The sequence below is a fragment of the Pezoporus wallicus genome, unplaced genomic scaffold (assembly GCF_028554395.1).
Source record: "Pezoporus wallicus isolate ANWC-B61680 ecotype Strahan unplaced genomic scaffold, APGP_CSIRO_Pwel_v1 contig_749, whole genome shotgun sequence".
Classification (NCBI taxonomy): Eukaryota; Metazoa; Chordata; class Aves; order Psittaciformes; family Psittacidae; genus Pezoporus; species Pezoporus wallicus.
The window spans coordinates 3,522,064-3,539,418 of NW_026641327.1; positions in this window are offsets into that span (position 1 = coordinate 3,522,064).

Below are 17,355 nucleotides of genomic sequence, written 5' to 3' on the forward strand. Positions count from 1 at the left end.
TTTTTATTTGCTAAGTGATTCCTCAATCATTTGGTACAAATGAACATTCAATTTTTTCAGCCTAACTTTTTATTCAGGAGATGATCCATCTTGGTGAGAGAGAACATTTGTTACGTTTAAAATCTATTGCCACATTCTTTGTGTGAAACACAGCCCTGCTAAGAACAAACAATTTTGAGCATTGTGCCAGGCCTTTCTGCCTTGCAGAGGAAGGATGTGAAAGTATGTCATTCTGTCATTGCCATGCACAGTGGTCTCTGGAGGGGCAGACAGACCATACCACCTTCTTGAAAGGAGAAAGAGGCCAAAGGTCTATGAACATGGGGAAGAGCTCTGCAGGGATGAGGATGCTAGCATGGGGCTGGGGATATTTACTGACCTTGGGTGTGCCCATGCCTTCTTGCTGCTGGGCTCAGTGCCCCATAGCTCTGCAATTCAGTTTCCCCTCTTTGTACCCTAGAGTACAGCATCTTTCTGGCCTGATACCTTTGACTTTCCCAGCCTAAAACTTTTCCGTCAATGCTGATGTTAACTGCTGTTTATTTCATCACTTCTACTCTGCTCCTTTCAATTTCAAGACCACCATGGCTCACAGCCCTCTAGCCAAGCCCTTCTCTGTCATGGCATCTGACAGCCAGTCTAGTTCACTGCTGGCTTTTGCTGGCACAAGTATACTTCAGCATTTTCCCATGACAAACTCTACTGTTTCAGGGCCACACGGGAGCTCATATGGCTAAAGAAAGATCACATTGCCTTGTGGTTTGGTAATGCTTTCATACTACAGGAGCCCTCTAACAGGCAGCATCTGCCTTCTCCACAGCTGACTAATGACAACCCTGCTCTCCAGAGGAGTGCCAGCTTTTACCTTCAGTTTCTTTGGTCCTTTTCAAATTGTACATACCTAAAACCCAGCTAGCAGAGTAGGTAGTGAAAAGAGCCTCATGTTAGATAATTGAGGTTGCTAGTCACAGTGTAATGCAAATAGTTCTGCAAGCCCAGGTACTAGCAGTTTAGAATACTGTTTCCCTACACAGAGCAGGTTGCACAGACAAATGGCTGCACTTAGGCAGCTCTATGAAAATTAATCCTGGAAGGAGGCCCAGTGTCACTGCTCCCAGCATCTGCAACAACGACCAAATAGTCAGCACTGCAGATTCTCCCATTGCCACCACTGAATAATCCCTTTTCACAGCATCCATGCTTTGATGTTAATCACTTAAACACACACCTTTCTCCCCATAGGTGAGGAAGGCTGTGCAAGGAGACTTTCCACTCACAAGGACATCTGTGAAGTTTCAGACCAAGGGCTCATTTCATTATGTATTGAGATTCTGACTGTGGCCATGAATGGATATGTAGAAAGAAAGCATCAAAGAAAAGCACGGGGTAATGTTCTCCCTGCGGTTTCTCACCCGGCTTCCAACAATTTGCAGAACAAAGGTTTTTAATCCCTTCTTGTAAAGAAATCATTCCTTACTTCAGATCCCATTCCTGACACTGTTCTCTGCACAATTTCTAGTTTTATAATATCCTTTTTTATGTGCCGGAACTGCACACAATACCCCTGGGCACACCAGTGTTTTATATAATGACACGATAATGCTTTCTGTGTTGTTCTCTATTTCTGCCCCAGCAGTTCCTACTGTTTTTCTTGCCTTTTGATAACAGCTAAGTACTGAGCAGATGTTTCCAGAAATCTTCCACAAAATTCTTTTCTCACTAATACATATCCAAAAAATAAGCAACAACTCCCCCCAAACCCACAAGCAAAACAGAAGAATTATTTGTGTCTAATTATAAAGGTGTACATTTTGTCTTTGTCCAAAGAATAAAAGGAAATTCTTGCACAGAAAAGTCCTTTCTGGAATATTTTTTATGGTCATTCACTAAGGTTGGGTGAATTCATAACATACATCTACCAGCCTCTTAAGTCTTGAACATTCAAGCTGTCATTCTAGATGTTTCATGGGCACTGTCCTCTGTGTGCTTCCTGCTCAGACTATGAACTTACTGAAGTGTAACAGTCCAATTAAGAAAGACAGCCTCTTAGGTTCCCTGCACATGTATTATTAGGGGTGTTGGTATTAACTTTGTACTTATGTCTTTCCATTAAAGAAAGACTAAAACCTTTTCTTGAGAACTCCAACATTTTCAGTGTTTGCAAGAGACCTTCTTTGTAACTGAGTAGCTGAGGTAAGGAAGATGCTTTTGTAATAAGCTAATGTAGTTAAATCATTTTGACTGGCTATGAAATACTGAGAAATTACCAATCATTGCATTTAAACAGGTTGATAGTATCAACAGGGTAAATACATTTCTATATACTCATATATTAAAATATCTTGTTACTTAAAGGGTCATGAAAAACTGGGAAAACTGGTAGTGGATGTTCACCTTGTAACTCTGCATGACTTCAGAGCATCCCCTCTGTATTTTGGTGATGTCATGGAAGGTGGGTTGAGTCTTGAAACTCAAATGAAGATGACTGCTTTCATCAGGGTTTTCAGCCTCAGCTTGACTAAACGCACTGCGAAATCATGCAGCACCCCTAGGACCCCTAGTAAGCAGAAGACAACCACGAAATAGCTGCATAAAACACATGCGATGTTCCTTATGTGTTTTTCTGATCAGTGAGGAGAAGGGTAAGTAATTGCTCAGCTCTGTAAGTAAATGTATAAGATGCCATGTTAGATTTATATTAGTAAGTTTAATATGGTTAGGGATACAAGATACCTTGATGGGGCATTCCATCTCCACTAGTATAGACTTCAGATACATTGCTCTGATCATGGTCTTCTACTCCATGCCAAAGAACAAGGCAGAGAACCAGCTTTTACTGCTGCAACACTGGAATTCTCTGGCAACCAGACATGCAAAACTGATGAGCTTCTGTGCCTCTTCAACTCAGCTTTGATTGGCCTGTCAGTGTGGGCAGTTTAGGTGAGCCCTTGGTCAAAGATTTTCAGCACAATAGACCTCCTTGTCCATGGCAGCAAATGTGTGAGATTTATGCAGTAAGAGCTTTTAGAAAGCTCAGCAAGAGAGGGTGATGAGCAAACACTCTGTGGTGTCATGTTCCTTTTATGAGACCTTGAGGCATGACTGATGACTTTCTGGACATAAGAGGTCTCACTCCTTCCTCCATCAACTAACTCCTCATTTTTCCAAAACACCAACTACTCTTGCTTGCTGTCTGGATGTTTTTTCAATTAAAATAATTTTTAAAAAGAAAGAAAAAAAAAGAATATACTTACTCTGCCTTCTGTTAAACAGCAACACCTAATCAAATCCTATGTATGTCTTGTTGCATGCCTCTATTTGTTTCTCTTTAAGGCCTAGCCAAAGCAAATCCATATTTCTGCCTAGACAAATAGGGCTGCTCTGGACTAGAAACACTTTCCAGAACAGGTTATTTCATGTAGCAAGTACCCTATTAGGATGTCCATCTACATTATAAAAAGGGGAGGCAAGCAGTAACTTCAGCAGAGTATTTAGGAAGGAAAAAAGAACTTCTTAGTCTAGGCTTTAGAATTTTAGGCATCTAAAAAAGTCAATATCAAAAATCTGTAAGATCTACTTGGGAGCCGTAAGGAAATACTGAATCATGTAACTTCTCAGAATCGTTGTCACAGTACTTAAATAACATTTGGGTCCATATTAGCATAATCAAGGTGTGTTGCAGGGATTTGAACTAGCATTTAACTTTACAAGTAAATAGGACAGGAGCTCTCAAAAGTCACAGAAACCTGGAAGGTGGTGGACCACACTTTAGTGTTCTTCTTCTGACCTTCAGATTGAATTTCTGCATAACTCACTGCCATTATGCCCACCCTGCATATAGAATTGTGAACAAATCAGAAGAGAAGCTAGGCCAGGAGGTATGAAGTGATGTGAGAATCTCAGGCTTAACTTTAAACAAGTATATTTCTATGCCTCCTACTGTGAGAAATAGATTAAATGTGCCCTCGGTTCACCCTAAAATTTCCAAAACTAGAGTATAGGTAAACCCAAGATTCTTTTTTTTACCCAGCTGCCTGTGTTGAAGCCAAAGTCATTAATTCTGAGCAAACTAACTTATAATTTTGGATTTCTATTGCTAACGCTATGCTCCATGGTAAGGAGCCTTTAGCAGTTGAGCAGCAACCTTCACCAAAACAAAAGTAGCAGCAGCAGGAGGTCTCAAAGAAGCTTCACAGAAATGAGTGGGATGGTGGAGGGCAAATACCTGACTTGTCCTTTTCTCTTTCTGTACCAGATTGTTCCTAGAAGTGAGATCACACAAAACACTTTAACCATGGAGCTCAGGACACCCTCTCAGACATCTCAAGTGGATTCTGTTACGGTGTTAGTATTCAGGGTGATAATTCACAGTGTCACTGACAGCAATTACTGTTAGAGGTCTAAAATATAAACAAAAAAAAACCCAGCTCTCTAAAATGTCAATTATATGTTTGTTACTCAATTCAAGGTCATATCATTTTTTAATAAAAGCAAAGAAAACTCAGATGTCCACTCAAGAAAATAAGAAGCTTTTAAAAATTCCTTAATTTCCATTTTTTTCTTAAAGTCATTGTTTCTATTTATTTGACTGGCAAAATTTTCTTGTCAGTATTGGACTAATTTTGCCAAGTTTTTCACTCTAAATGCAATGTTTTGGTCAAAATAATATTGAGAGATTTCAGCCACCTCTAATAATCTGGGTTTATGTCTGTGATGGTGCTTATTTGCTCTATTTACATTGCCCTAGGCACTATACACACTCAGAAATAAGGCTTTTCCCAGTGTCTGCTCTACAGCTTCTGTGCCCCTTCCCAGTGATGATTATCCCTGTGATGACCAAACAACCTACCCAGACTATCTAGCACTGTCATCCAATGAGACCAGGTGATGAGAGAAGCAAAATATCCAAGCTTCTCCTTACCTTTCAGCTTCCAACAAGCAAAGAGTGTTCTTAGAGACTGAAAGAAGGGGTGAAAGATATATCTAGGGAAAACTTGGTAACAAGAATCCCTAGATTTTTTTTTTCTGAAGTAAAGAATGACTTCATAAAACATAAAATGCATGAAGCCAACTCAGCTCTTTGGCAGAGAAGGATTAAAAACTCACTCAGGCTTGACCCAGCCTTACAGACAGAAAAAGTGTAAGAAACAACATAGCTGTCATAGAAGACCGGACGCAGAAGGCCTAAGCAGTAAAGGTGAAGTTAAGGTTTCAAGACTTACTAGTCACCAGGGAGGCCAGACACCAATCCATATCAGGGATCCTGTGTTAAATTGTTTAAAATAAGGCTAGGTTTTACAACAATATCTGCTGCTGGAGAGGCCAGGAAGGCACAGAACCTTTGTCATTTGTTGATGATCTTCTTCATCTCAGTCTTTAAGAAGAGGACATGGTTTTACTAGTAATACATAGGTCAAACTGATGGACAAGGAAACCTGGAGTATTTATCTGCGGAGAGGTTTTGCCTCTATGGAGAGAGTAGCTCTCAACAGCTTTGAAGACTACATTTGGATTGTGAGTAAACAGTCTTGTGTTTGGAGAAAAAAACAGGAAGCAAAAGTTGGGGAAGAATTACTCATAGTTTTATTACTATTCTTCAGATACTTTTATTCAGAGGTGTTAGACAAAGCAGCATGTTCTAGCCTGCAGTATTATGAATAAGCAAATCATTTTGATGAACTGAGCAATCTCTTTATAAGGTAGGGAAAACTGAAGGAAAATTGTCCCAACTGAAGGAAATGGTAGAATTAGGGAAATCTGATGTGAATTTTACAAGCTTTCTGAATCCTGAGAGGACTTTCAGAGATTAAAACAAATTGCCTTAGCAAAAGCCCTTTATTAAATTCACATGACTGGAGAGAGAAATTCTGTTTTTCTGATGCCTGCATTCACCCAAAGAAATGCCTTAGAACAGGCACAGCATCCAGATTTAAAGGAAACAAACTAAACCCAACTGTCCTATATGTGTGAAATCCTCGTGAGCTTGCCAAAAAAAAAAGGCGCATTTTCTCTTGCATTTGTTTAGATGGAAGCAAATTCCCTAAGCATAGCTCGAAAATGTGAAATGGTTAAGAACTCCATTATCATTCATGCTTCAGCAACTTCATTATGTACACAGGCCCAGTCTTTTACAGGCTAAAAGAGCAATCCTGATCCATGCTGCATGCCATCTATAACGTAGCCTTGCTGAAATACCTATACCACTAACATCTGTCTTGTGCAATGTTAAAAGAAAAAAAAAGGGGAGGAGGGAAGATTCCCGTAGATAAAATGCACATGAGGATGACAAAAACAGAAAATACAGAAACCTATGACAGACAAATTTTATTAATGGCTCGACCATATGCATCCAGGGCATAATTAACTATTCACAGGTGAAATTAGCAGATAGGAGTGCCTGTCCTGAGCAAATTGAATAGACCCTGATTATATCAAGAGTTTTCAACCAGTGTCCCCTGGTTATCAAGCTATCAAATAAATTTGTCCACTTTCTCCTTTTCTGGAAGGAGGGGGTTAGAAGGGAGAGAGAACTTTAATTATCCGGCCACGGTATATGGCAGGTCATTAATAAAACCTAGTTATCTGGCTGCAGGTTTTATAGTTTTGCTGTTATCTGTCTTTTATCTAAATAAACATTTGGAAAATGTCCTTAAAATTACTGGAGATACTTGGTCACTTCTCCACCAGATATTTGAAAATGAAACTTTGCTAGATTTTACTATACAAGACATGGCGTCACCTCAAAGACTCCCACCTTCTTCCTCCTACCACTATAATGGAATTATAGAGTTTGGCTCTACATACATTGATGGATCTAACCAACCTGCAAATGCAGATAAGGGTAAATCACTTTATGGGGTAGTTCTCCTTAATGTATATTTACTCAGCCTTTATGTTATGTATGCATTTTTTACTTTCATGCCACATATATCAATGACAAATGTAAGAATTGAAAAGCCAGTAATAACATAAAGGAACAGCATTTATTTTTTTTTATGGTGCAATTGCCAGAGACAGTATCTTTTAATTTGAATAAAGAATAGTAAGAAATTAGTATTTTGGGTCTCCTGGCCCTGATTCTGTTCCAAGTAAATCCAGTTTCTAAACTCAAACTGACTTCTATGACACAACCAAGATTTCTAATAATAAAAGCCTTACATTTAATTTACACCATATTTTTCAACAATTAATATTATAATTCTTCTCATAAAGGAATATGAATGTTTATTTTATATACATTTATACAAGCTCAGTAAGGAAATGGCCTGTCTAAAAATGTTCTGTTTGAGAATTACTAATTTCTAGATACACTTTCCTATCTGCTAATTTTCAGTATTTTCTCCTCTAGCTACAGGATAAAATATATATTGTCTGATTTTTAATATTACTTATTTCCTTCTCCTATTGACCTTCAGAAATGTGTAAATCGTAACATTCCATTAATTAAGGAAGATCTTGGTTATCCAGTAACATAAGAGGGGATATATATTCCAGTAAATTTTTTTTCATATATGATCTTTTGTAAGTCTAGAAACATTTTCTATGGCTTTAAAGTTAAAAAAAAATAAAAAACCTAAATTAAATCCCAGGTTGGTGAAAGCAACTTCATTCCCATTTTCAAATACTGTGAGCCTCAAGCACTTCTAGTGCAGGCTTCATTAGCAGAATTATTAATTCTGATGGGGAGTCTCTGTGTGACCAGGAGCAAACTGACACAGGGCACACTATTGGAATGGGAAAGGAAAGGAACGATGATGTACTGAAGTCCCTTTAGAAGTAAACTGGGATTACAGAAAACCCCTGTATTAATGCTGTATTAGAAGAGGGAAAAACATAGTGAGCCCTTGTTATGATTTTACATTTACAGAAGCATTACAATTCCTTTCAACACAATAAAATTACTTCCGATTTAAAGAGTAAAAACTTTTACAAAAGAGTGAAAAATCCTGACAAATATCTGTAGTAGCAAGAGCTTGTGTTCATAGCAAGCCCTTGGTAGGAGAAGAAAAGGGGGTCTTCTTAGAGGAGTCATGCTCCTTTTTTGGAGGGGAACTTAGAAGAGGGTTTATGTACTATTTCCAGACGGCGTAGGATGGTTCATATTTATCATCCAAACTACAGCAAATATAAGTAATAAATACATCAGAATTAATGTAGTTTCACTGAAGTCAAAGGAACTGTCAACTTGTTGAAGATGGCCCTTTGGGTTTTGTTTGGTTGTTTTTTTATCTACATAATATAGTAATGCAGGAATTTGATACGTGATTGCCAAAAATAAGGAAACATCCACCAGTAAAGTAATAATGCATTATTTACACTGTCCAAAAAATAAGTTTCTGGTCAGATGTAGTAATCCAGGAATTCTTTATTGGCTAATACAAGTAAATCACATAGATTTACTTTTTGAAAGATGTCAATCTGAAGCACATTTTAAAATTGTGATTACATCAGGGAATTCAGGCTTACATCAGTTTTACTAATTGCATCTCGGCATTACTTTTACATTTTCTGTATTAACTATATATTGTAATCAAAGATTTTCTTCCTTTGCAATTACAGTTGCTCCATTTTCCATACATTGGGCTTTGGTGGTGATATAATTAAAAAATGGTGCTTTGCACAGGCAATATTGCACATGGTGAAAAATGGTAGCTATTTCCACACTTCACAGATCCAGCTGCTGTGAGCATTAAAAATTACTTAAAACTCAAATTTATCGCATTGTGATTACAATGGATTGTGTTGTTATATATTAATTGAATTGTAAATTGCTGTTTTAAATTAAAACACAGCTTATTAGGAATGGCAAGAGAATAATAAGGGGTGAAGTAATGTTTCATGTAATTGCCAAAATAAAATAAAAAAGTCTGAAGAGAGAGAGGAAAAAAGTATGTTCCAGACAACTACCTCTGGTGAAAAATTGCCCTGGAGCTATTGATGGACTGTATGATTCAGTTTCTTCAGTGGATACAGTCTTAAGTCTCAGAACTTAAGGAACTTTTTGCAGCAAAATAACATTAGCAGTAATAATAAGCCTGGAGATGAACTATCTGCAGACAGAACACCATTTTAAAAAACATTTTATTTTTCCATTTTCAATCTCTATAAGAAAAGAGAAACTCTTTTCTATAAGAAAAGAGAACTGCAGTTATAATTATGTGGGCAGTCAGAAAAATCTTAGGGAAGTAGAGGGATGCAAAAGAAAACAGTTTTAGGGTGGTATATGAGATATAATACAAGAAGAGGGTGCCAAAGAAGAGCATCCAAAGAAGAGCAGTGAAGCGGTGAAGGGTCTGGAGCACAAGTCTTATGAAGAACAGCTGAGGGAACTGGGATTGTTTAGTCTCGAGAAGGCTCAGGGGGGACCTTATCACTCTCTACAGAGGCCTGAAAGGAGGTTGGGGGGGGGGTGGGGGGAGGGTGTTGGTCTCTTCTTCCAAGTAACAAATGATAGGACAAGAGGTAAATGGCCTCAAGTTGCACCAAAGGAGCAACAGTTTACAGATTAATTTTACAGATTAACCCTTGTCCGGTCACTACAGGAAGTGTCTTCTCCTTAGCTGTCAATGAGCAGAACATGGATGCCCTTGTGCATGAAAAGCCTACCGTTCTATTTATCTGTGGGTGGTGCTTGGCAGGAAGCCACAAGTTAGTCCATTTTAGCACAGAAATATGGATCCGGATGGCTCTCTACCACTGAACAGCACTCCTTAAGACCAGGGTGGGATAATTATTGTTGGAGGGGTTTCATGACACCCAGTCAACAAGGTAGTCCTGTTTTACAATGAGATCTCTTCACCCTTAAGTGGACTCACCTGGACTTCAAAAAAGGTTATCCCTCCATTCAATTTACCATGCTGTAATTTCAGCCAATCTCCTGACAGTCAGTAACTTTTGAAAGACAGAATTAAAGTGATTCATACAGTGATGGACTTTGTTCTCCAGTACTGTTTAAACACATTGCCCAGGATTCTTCTCCTGGGACTTTCATGTGAGTCTTTGAAGACTTGCTCTCTGGGCTACCTTTCCATGAAGATGGCTTTTTGAGAGCTGTACCTCAGGACTGCAGGGAAAATCGTTTCTATCCAATCTTCTCACTAACTCTGTGCATCTTATTTTTTAAACCAGAGCTGCTGCTGAGTTTCTATTATGGCAGATGATCATTGTCCTGTCTTTCATAGGTATATCTGAGGTGTCACACACTGCATGTGGAAAAAGTCTCTCTGTCCACTGACTGAGAAATATCCATTTATATAACCTTCCATTTCTTATTCATCCTTAGCTGAAACTTCCTAGAGCCCCACATTCTCTGCATGAGAGGAGTCTAGCAGGATTATTATCTCAGCATATGTAAAGACTCCTGACAATGTGGGTTCACTCTATCTGAGCTCAGCCTTCTTTAGGGAGATCACAAAGAACAGCTCAACATCGGATGTGTCTAAGAAGGTACTTCCAAAACTAGTCATTCATACATGTTTCAAGCATTAAGCTTTCACAAGTGTGTCTAGTTTTGATGCTGTGTTTGATCAATCAAGCTGCTGTTCACCTGAACACTTGAAAATCCAGTTACAGATAAAGGAGGAATTTGTAAAATGAATGTCTATCTATTGAAAACTAAACTAAAAAAATCCAAACAACCTCCCCCCCCCAAAAAAAATATAACCCCAAACCAACCAAAATCTAAAAAAAAAAAGCTGGCTTTGAAAAGAAAGTGGTGTTATCTGAGATGTGGTTGTCCTTACAGATATTCATCACCTACCTTCCTTCCCTCTCCCTCAGAGTCCTTATATATTGATGGGAATAGTGTTTTTATAGTCTATGCATGAGTCTCCTTAAGCACAGGAAAGATTTGAATCTTGATCCCTTACATTTTCGGTCATATAAGGTATCTATAATCTAGATCTAAAGAAGGAAAACAGCCCCTTATTGACAGTGCAAAGCAGATGGAAACCCATATCCCTAGTGGCTGGTGCCTGCTGCTACAGAAGGAAGATGAGTAGAAGGGATTAATACGCATGTCTGGTTCCAACCTTTTTTCACATTCTGATGACCTTTTTACATTTTACACTTTTTAGTATACAGTAAATATTGGAGATTCTATTCAAGCCTGAGTATATCAACAGTTCTTTTAAAAAGAGATTGTGTATGTAATAAAATCTAGTGGCATTAATGCATCGTACAACATAGGAGGCATTTGTGTTTATAACGGGTTTTTTAACATTTCCTCCTAATCTTTTGAAAGTTTGTTTAGCCCATCTTTCCCCAATCCATATAAATGAATATTAAGAGCAAGCCAATTTTCATTCTTTTCATTCTTGTTATTCTTGTTCTCTATTACTGTGTGGTTTTGTAACCAGAACACAGGATGCAGCTTAAAAGATGCTGTATCACAGACATTATAAATAGATTCATATTTTGATTTTCCAGATCTCTTTCACTGGTAAATATATCAGCATTGTAACCACATTAATGTACAGAATGATGGCCCTATAGCAGATTTTTAGAACTGAACTATTTTTAAGGATAACACTATTAGTGTCATAATATGGCTTTGTAACTTTAGGGGACTTATATCTCATTGTAGTATCAAAACCAGGATTCACAGCATTATGAGATTATCAGGAAACTAAAAAAAAAGATAATTTGCCAAACAAAATATTTGCAATACAGACTAAAATATGAATGCTTTATATAAGGCCCTGGCGAGACCCTCCATAAATCATTATACACATTTCTGGCCACTCATTGCAAAAAAAAAAAAAAAAAAAAAAAAAAAAAAAAAAAAAAAATAAAAGGAATAGGTGCAAAAAAAGATCAAGAAAGGTGGCTAAATGAGCAGACTTGAATACAAGAGGAAGCATAAAAGAAGTTGCCTTTTTTAGCCTAGAAAAATGAAAGGTAAGAGGAGTTCAGACTGTACTGTACAAATCCTGCAGGTGGCTATATGCCACAGAAGGAAATGAGCTATTTAAGAAAAAGATAATGTTAGCAGAGAACAAATTAGTATAAACCAGCCATGAATAAAATTAGACTGGAAATTAGAAAAAGTACCAGAGTACAGAAGTGCCAGAGAAGAGAAGTTCTGAACAGACCTCTAAGAGGAGCTGTGGAGGGCAAAGCACCTAAGTAATGTTAAAACAGAGTCTGAAATAAGTGTTAATAAGGGTATTTGCTGTAGCTGTCTGCAGCATGGAGGACTCTTTCAGTGACCATCAGTTTTGTGCCAGCTTTTCATCTGATGTGGCTAGATTATTTGCTGAAAGGTCAAAGAGGAAATCTGCGTAGATATTGGTATTCCTAGATTGAAAGTCAGCACTGCAAACTTGTGATTTTCCTTTGTATTCAATTATGGCTTTAATTTTAAAGATTCACCTTGCAGAGGCTGTAGATAGATAAGAAATCTTCCCTTCCAGGAGAGATGGAAGAAAAGGTGATTGTTTTCAGCCTTAGTGGCTCCAGAAAAAAAGTTAAAAATCTAAGCGTATCTTAAAAGCTTAATAAAAGAGGGGCACATAAAACACCTGATACTTTTAGCTAATTCAATAATTTAGGGCTATAAATAAGTTCTCATTCTCATTCAATGCTTGCTTTTCTGAACATTTACATTCCTCAGTACTTAGCATCCTATGAACTTCTTTTCTCCCCATCCCAAAACTCTGTGCAGCACTCAGACTATGGCCCCAAGCTGCCTGGTCTCATCCCCTCCAAATGGAACGTTTGAGCTCTGGACTTATTTTGCTAGTAGATGTGCCACTTGTATCACCATGTGCATCCTCTCAGATAGTTCTTTGACAGTCTAAACCAAAGAAAAAAAAAAGCTTTAAAACCAGTCTGTCAGGAAGTGTTGTCAGTCATCCCTTCCTGTTTCGTCACTCGCTAGGGAAGGGTATGATGCCACTTCATCAGCATCCATCTGGCAGTCCCGCCTCTTATCTATGGGCAACCACACTGCAAAAAGACAAGTGCTGCTGGAAGCCACCAGTCTTGTGGCTGCACTGAACAAGTTGGTGATGTTTCCAGTTGGTTTGCAGGACTGGCCAGCTTTCAGCCAAGCTCCTGAGCTCTGGGTGTTAATGAAGTCAAAACCAGTGGACCCACAGTCACCTACCTTAGACAGGCGGCTTCTTGACAGTGTATCAGGTTTTTTTACAAAGAAGTTTTTTACTGCAGTTCTTCAACCACATGAGGCTTCTCAGGTTAAAATGGTTTATAACCAATGGTGAAGTGAAATTTGAAATAAGCCACATCAGCATATTCTTGTCAACTGCTTATCCTCATAGCGTCCACCACATGCCACATTCTTGAGCAGACACACAGTGACGCTTTTTACACTGTATCAAACCTTCTACAGCTATGTGGTCTTGCTAATTTGAAATTTATCTTGGGATAATGGTCACAGTTGGGATATGATATGTCAAGTATTGCCTACATGAGTAGCAGAACCCCACCATGTGTCTTGCTAGCTACAGTGATTGCTCTCAGCTATATTTTTCACCCAGTGCTCTCACACCACAAATAATAGACCTTCTACTGTTTCAGCACAGCAGCCACAGGTGGAGCTCTGCTATCGCTTGCAATAAATCTGTGGTACAACTTATAGCTCCATGGTAAATTCTTCAACAGTCACTCTTGGCACTCTGAGAAAATATCTATCATAAGTAATGCTTCAGGAGATCAAGTATTTAACAGACTTCCATCAATTCCATTTTATTTGTTTCTTTAGTCACCTAGTTTAAAACACAACCTCATCCCTCAAATACAGGCACGTGTCAGTGTGTTCATCTCCCAGTGTGTTCAGGCAGCTATTGCATACCTTTACAGTTCAGACAGGAATCTTACCAAATGTTCTCCAGGTTTCATCATCTCTTGCCCATCCCATGATCCCTATGCCATGGTGTCATTCTCTTAAAAATCATCCATGCAATGATCCCCATACCACGCTGTCATCCTCTTCAAAAACATTTAAATAAATCTTATCTGCACAGGTCTATCTGTGAAAGTAGAATTCATTCATTTCTGAGCTACAGGGAGAAGATGGTGAAAAAATTACTTTAATGGAAAAGGAATAGGTAAAAATAGAAATAACAGCATTGTTAAGTATGTAGGTTTTCAGGACAAATATACAGTAAAGTTTTCTATCACTCCAGAGTGGAAAAAATCTGAGCTATCCTGTATTTGTAATTAATAGTCAAGAACTCATTAAAGGTATAGCAGTACCACTCATGAGCCAGGACAGCTTGTGTGGGTTTTAGCTCTTTCCCATGAAAATCAAGCTTCTGTGATCTGCCTGTCCATCAAATCATCACTCCAGCCACTGAAAATATTATTCCCTCATAAGTTCCATTCAGCCAAAACTGACACTTGAGAAAGTGGCCCATGTGCCTCTTTTCTGCTTCTCTAGCCTCCATCCTCAGGATCACCATCACTGTCTTCCCAGGGACGTTTCACGGGACCACGACAGGTACAGGGAAAGATATGACTGGGCAATGCCCCTTGCCACAGTCCATGAAGAGGTTTGCTACGTTCAAGAGTGGGCTGCAGAGGCTGGATGGGGGATGACTCTCAACAGGGCTTTTTTAGTGACCTCACAAGTCTGCAGGCAAGGCACTGCCACCTCTGCTGAGGATTAAAGATAAAAGTGAACTGAGTGGCAATAATGATGGCAAGTCATGGGCCAAACTGAGTGCACTTCATGTGCTAGCGCTGGCAGCTCTTGAGTAATTGCATCATGAGAAGAATTTTACAATGACATAAGCACACACCAGGTGATGAGGCGTAATGAGCTTTTTTGCAAGGAACCAGTGAATATATTTAGAGCTGTAAAAGGTCTGTTAATGAGCTATAATTTTCTTCCAGAGACATTTACTGTAATTCTGCAAGGCAGATGAACCTTTCCCCTTCTTGACACATTTAAGCACACCTTGAAATGTGGTGGAGAGGAAATTCAGAAGAAAACACACAAAAAGTAATGCTTGCTGGCATCAAACACTTGTTCCATCTCCAGTAGTACTGGAGCTGCAGGGTTGAGATGGGAGTGTGTACCAGCTGTGGTGGGGAGGGAGGGAAGGGATAGTGATCTGCATCCCCCTGCTCAGAACTGCTGAAGCAGGCTCCTTCTCCGGGGGTACAAGACTCTGCCTAAGGATCTGCCCTTTCCAAGGAGGATTGGTCCCAATGGCAGGTGTCTTGCCAAAGCATTAAGGGTTGTATAGAGGAGATGTAGGCAGGGAAAAATCTTTCTCAACCCCTTTCTTTTTCTCATCCTGATTTTGCATGTCTTGCGCAACATTCTGGGGGCACATGGTGTTTCAGCTGATGAGCTACATACTAAAGCTATGATGAAGACCCATTGCACCTTTAGTATGTAGCTAAAGTTAACAGACCCAAAGACCATTAGCTTTGTTTTGCTGTCCACATTTTTTCTATGTGTACTGCCTATTTGGTGAGGCAGTATCTATCCACTGTAGTCATCTTTCCAATATTTGCTTTCATTGGTGCTCTCTGATGGATACTTTTCTGAACTGATGTGTATCTGAACAGATAAAATTATTAAATTACATTAAATCATTTCATGAGAAAGTATCCTCTTGATTTGCATGTGATGCAGATCAGTCTTATTACAGCTTAATTCGTTAGCATGATAATACTGCAAGAGAAATTGGCCATATATTATTGGCCATATATATAAACCCAGGAGAGAGGTAAAGACTATCCAGTCTTTCTAACCGGGGTGTCATGTTACTTATCAGTGTGTTCCCACCCTGTGCTGTGCATTCCTTCTTTATCAAGCGCTCATATTTCTGCTGCAAATCAGCAGATGCCAAGTAAGCAAAAAAAAGCCTTGATGATCTGATCTAAGAAAAGATGTGTTTCTTGAACAAAGTATAACAGTATCCCAGATACCTGTATGATATCATTTCTACCTGAGCAGCCAACTCTGGTTAAAATATTCATATTCACAAATCAGTTCACTAATCTTTCTACTGTGTTTCTGAATTCAAGTTTTGTCTTCTACAATCCCCTACAGCAATGCCTTCTAAAATTTAATTACGTGTTATTAGAGAAACTTTCCCTTGCTTTAAATTCTTCCTGGTAACTTAGTTTGGTTGTCACCAGGTTTTCTGGATATTATAAAACCATAATTTTTCCCCACTATGCCTTATTACATCTTCTGTTGTCCAAGCTGAGGATTCCTAGTTTATTTTTGTCTCCCTTCATGTGAAAGCTGTTCTAAGCCACTGATTCCCCTTGTCATGTGTCATGTTGTCATTTCTGGGGCCCCTGGATCAGCCCCAGTAGGTTTCTGTTGCCATCTTCCCGCACTTGGGAACCTGTGCTCTTGGGAGCAAGAGGCAGATGATATACCCATCTCATATAATGACAGTGAACAACTTTCTCCTCTATCCATAGTCCCAGAGGATTTTAACAGCAACTTTAAAAAATACCCACAGATTCAGCAAGTCTGGAGCACATGGATTCCAGGAGTTGTGCAAAGTGGAACTAAGGAACCCCCCTGGATTCCTTAGCAGTCTCAGCAGCAGCTGGAATGCAGCTTCCTCACAGTCCTCAGCATACCTAGTATTGTGCTGCTGCTTAAAAATGGAAATCCAGATAGATCAGTTGACAGGCTTGCAAGTCTGACCTTATTGCAGGGAGAATAAAGGACAGATTTAAACAGTCCTTTGATAAAGATTTTTAAATGAATGCTGCTCTAGATAAATTTGCTTCAGCTCCTGGTGCCCTTTGTGCATCCCCTTGCTAAAAATCCCCTTGCTAAAACTCATCATAGATGAGTTAAGATAATCATTTAAAACGGTGCTGCTTGATAAAGCTGTTACCATCCCATTCTAGGTATCTTCTTCTGTGTAGAACTCATAGAGGAATGAAGAGTCAGCTGTGAAATCTGATTACAGCCCCAAATATTCAGCGGTGCTTGGGACATGGCTTTGGTTTGGACTCCTCTCGCACATGCAAAATTGTGTGGGGAGTTCCAGTCTACAGAAAACCATTTTTGGTAGGAGGATGGCAAGGAGCCTTCAACCATCAAAGTTCCTGGCAAGACATCGCTCAGCAGTTTTGATATGTGCAGAGCTGACGACAACCTCCTGAGCTCCAGGCTCAGTGTGTGCTCGGCATCCCTCAGTCACCGCAGCTTTAGCAGCTGCAGTATTCACACAAGGTAACTCACTAACCAGTGGTTAAGCCCAGTGGCAGATACTAATAGCAGCAGCCTCTTTCCATTTCTCAAGTCCATTTTAAATTAATAAGAATGTTCCCCTTCTGTTTTTCATCCACAAAGAGACCCCCTTCGCATATTAATTTAATGTTAAATTGATGGATTAAATTATACCAAGC